We start from the raw sequence: 4183 nt of genomic DNA on the forward strand, positions 1-4183 counted from the left end.
CTATGAGTCGAAAACGACTCGACGGCACATAACAACAACAACAACATTGTCAAGTATGTTGATTGTAGAATCAAGAAAGCTGAAATTGCTAACAATTTAAATCTATCTATCTATCGTGGTGCTACCAATTGGCCCAGTGGTGAGAAATAATTTTTGTCTTCTTGATGTTCAACTTCTAGGCATGTTAAAAAACTGCATACCTTGACATTCTTCAGCAAATGTTTCAGGCCCTGTTTTGGCAAGCATGATCGTATCATCTGCATAACACAGGTTGTTGATGAATCTTCTTCCAAACTTGATGCTACATTTATCTTCATAAAGCCCAGGCTCCTGAATGGTCTGTTCTGTATATAAGGAAAATATAAGGAAACAGCACACATCCCTAATGCAATTTGTTCTCAATTTTGAACCATGCTCTGTTCTGATAACTGTTTCCAGGTCCAAGTATAGATTTCACATAAGCACAATCAGGTGTTTTGGGATTCCCATTTTTCTGAGTGTTACTCATTATTATTTGTGATCTATACACTCAAATCCTTTTGCATAGTCAATGAAACACAGACATTCTTCTAATACTCTGGTACTGCTTTTTGCCCATATACATCTGACTTTGGCTATGATGTCCCTAATGTCACTGACTCTTCTACAGACAGTTTGTATTTCTGATAGTTCTCTGTCAATCTACTGTTCGGATACTTTTTAGATCATTTTCCTTAGGATTTTTCTTGTGTGTGATATTAGTGATATTGTTCAATTATTTCCACACTGTTGGGTCACCCTGGTTTTGGAATGGGAATAAATGTTGATCTCTTCCAGTCAGTTGGTTAAGTAGTTGTAGTCCAGATTTCTTGGCACAGCCTGGCGAGCATATCCAGCATAGTGTCTGTTGAAATTTGTCGATTGATATTCCGTCAATTTCTTGTGCCTTGTTTTTAGCCAGTTCCTGCATAGTAACTTGAACTTCTTCCTTCATCACCATTGCCTTTTGATAATATGTTGTTTCATGAGGTTTTTTGTTGCTTTTTTTTTTTCTTCTATGTCAACTTGTTCTTTTTGGTACAGTGACTTTGTTTACTCTTTCCATTGTCTTTTGATGCTTCCTGGATCATTCGATATTTTACCCTTTACTATGGCAGAAAAGTGAGATTTAAACATTCAGACAATATTGGAAATTGACAGACCTCTTTATCACCGGGGTCAGGAATACCAGCTATTGCCCAAACTGTTCTGACCCCAAGGGGAAGCAAAGATTGGGTTTATATAGAGATTAGGCATGGGGGTTAAACAAATTTTGTTGTATTAGGCAATTAAAATTTATTCACCTTTGGGAGTCATTATTGTTTCTGACTTCTCATGGGTGTCCAGGCCCTGGGCCAGATACAGTAGGTAGCCAGGGAGTGGTAACCAATCTGGGTCAGCCTGTATTAGGGAACATAAACTTTAACAAAACATAATATTACCAAAATTCTTGAGGCATATATTTTTTAAATGGCTATCAGAACAAAAATAGTCCTCTAATGCTAACATATAAAATGATTTCTCTAATTTTTAACATATAAACTCCAATTACACCTTAACATACTTAAGTATTGCCACTAGAGGCTTGATACTATTCTTCAGTTCTTTCAGCTTAAGAAAACCAAGCGAGTTTGTCCCTTTTGATTTTCTGACTACAGCTCTTTGAACATTTCATTAAAATACTTTGTCTTCCTAAACGCCCTTTGAATTCTTCTGTTCACCTCCTCAGTTTTCTAATTTTTGCTCTTTTAACTTCTTAGTGTGCTAGTACAATATTCAGAGTCTCTTTTGACATCCATCTCTGTCTTTTCTTCTTCCACTCTCTTTGCATTCTTTATGGATGATATTCTTGAAATCCTCCCATGCCTTGTAGTTCATTAGTGTTCAAGACCTCAAACCTGTTCCTGAGCTGGCTTTTAAATCCAGTGGGGATATATTCAAGGTACAATTTTGGTTCTTGTGGATTTTTTTTAATCTTCTTAATCTTCAGCTTGAACTTCCTATAAGTAGTTGATGGTCTATTCCACAATGTATATCTGTCCTAGTTTACACAACTGACGTAGTTTCTTTAATTTTAGACATATATAATCAGCCTGATTCCTGTGTAGACTATCAGGTAAGGTTCATGTGTATAGTTTCTGTTTGTGATTCTTATAGAAGCTATTTGCAATTAATAAATAATTGATTATACAAAATTCTATTATTCTTTTTTTTTTTAATTCTATTATTTTATCTCTATCCTCATTTCTGTCATCAGGTCCAGGTTTTTCCATTACTTATCCTTTATTCTTGTTACCCACTTTTGCATTCTAGTCCGCCTCCTGGACAGTGAGATCCTTGTGCACTGCCTAACCCTGGATAATGAATTTCAGCCCTTCCCTCCCACCCTTTACTCTTGCCCTCCCCGACCCATTCTGTTTCTGCATTTCCCTTTTGGTTGGTCTGTGCCTATGCTGTTCCTGCCTTGCTCTGGACCTGTGTAGACAGCCAACATTACTGGGGAATAGGGAGCTAATGAGCATGGAGAAGCTGCCAGAGGCCTAAGACATCCTATCTGGTCTAGTTGGGAGGAGGCTTGTGAAAGGTACTGCTTGGGGGAGGCTATGTGAGAAATCAGAGGGGACACAGATGGGGCAGAGATGGCGGATAGAACCAAGACTCATGCATAGAAGGTAAAGGCTGGACCAACACCAATTCTGCTAGCTGTGTAACTTGGAAGAGTCTTTCATCTGCTCTATTGATAAAATGCTCAGTATATAAAATATTCTTCCAAAGTTGTGCATCCAAAGTGAGACAGGTTAAGTAGAAGGATTGGCCATTCATGTCAGAAATAGCAGGCCTTTTAAAACCCTACAAAGAGTAGAGCACACTTAAATTAGCAGATGTAGAACCAGAGGTTGAGCTTTGTACTAGGAAATACAGAGGAGGAAGAACAGTCGGAAGTAGACACTAGTGATTGGAACGTGGAATGTGAGAAGTATGAATGTAGCAAAGTTGGACATTGTTAAGGAAGAAATGGATGCATAAATAATTTACATACTAGGCATTGGAGAAAGGAAATGGATTGGTATGGGACATTTTCAGTCAGACAATCACATGATCTACTACAATGGAAATGAAAATTTGAGGAAAAACAATATCACATTCATAATTAAAAGACCATCCCTAAATCCATCTTGGAATACAACTTGTGAGCAACAGGGTAATATCCATAGGCATAAAAGACTTGTTAATACTACTATGATTCAAATATATGAACTAACAACTAGAGTCAAAGTAGAGGAAATATATAATTTATACAGACTTTTGCAGTCAGAAATCTAAGGAACAAACAGTCAAGATGAACTGAAAGTAATGAGTGACTGGGATATACGTACATTTAAATGTAAATGCAGATAGATTAGAGAGCTACTGATAAATAGAGATGGATATACAGAGATAGACATAAAGATATATAGACATAGAGATCCTGGTAGAAAATTTATTGTGACTTGTAATAAACAATAAATTTATTCAAAAAAATCTCAATTCAGTATTTTGGGATTACCTTAGAATACTTGTCAGGGAATTATATAAACACAATTTGACATCAATACTAATCGTATATACTATAAAAAGGAATAAAAGTATATCAAAGATGTATGTTTGTGAAACTAAAAACACCAATGTAGCATTTGCACTTTTCTAAACTAGTAAAATGATGTTATTTTATTACTTTTTATTTTGAGATTTTAATGAAAGTTTATAGAGAACTTGAATTTCCATTCATTCATTGTTGCACATTTTCCTCCCTGTCCTTCCTCCCCCCCAAAAAAAAAATGATGTTATTTTCTAAAGGAAGTGAAAGGCTTATTCCAGTCAACTATACCATTGTTTAAAATTGGATAATTAGGTACTTGTGTCTCTTATAAGCTTTAATTACCCAAGGGAAGTCAGCTAACCTGTTTCTCATTTATACATTATTATACTCATTTCATAAGTAATAGAAAACAAATAGATTTCAAATTGAGTGAAGTAAAAAATTAAGTAAGAATGAAATCAAGGGGGAAAAGTGACACTTCTCTACAACATTCCCAATGATATCTTCTTCATTTAATGTTATTTCATAATAACTTATTATTATAATTAATCATTGCAAAGACTACAATAATAAATTCTATTTTTT

The sequence above is a fragment of the Elephantulus edwardii genome, unplaced genomic scaffold (assembly GCF_000299155.1).
Source record: "Elephantulus edwardii isolate Elephantulus edwardi_28Jun2011 unplaced genomic scaffold, EleEdw1.0 scaffold00119, whole genome shotgun sequence".
NCBI lineage: Eukaryota > Metazoa > Chordata > Mammalia > Macroscelidea > Macroscelididae > Elephantulus > Elephantulus edwardii.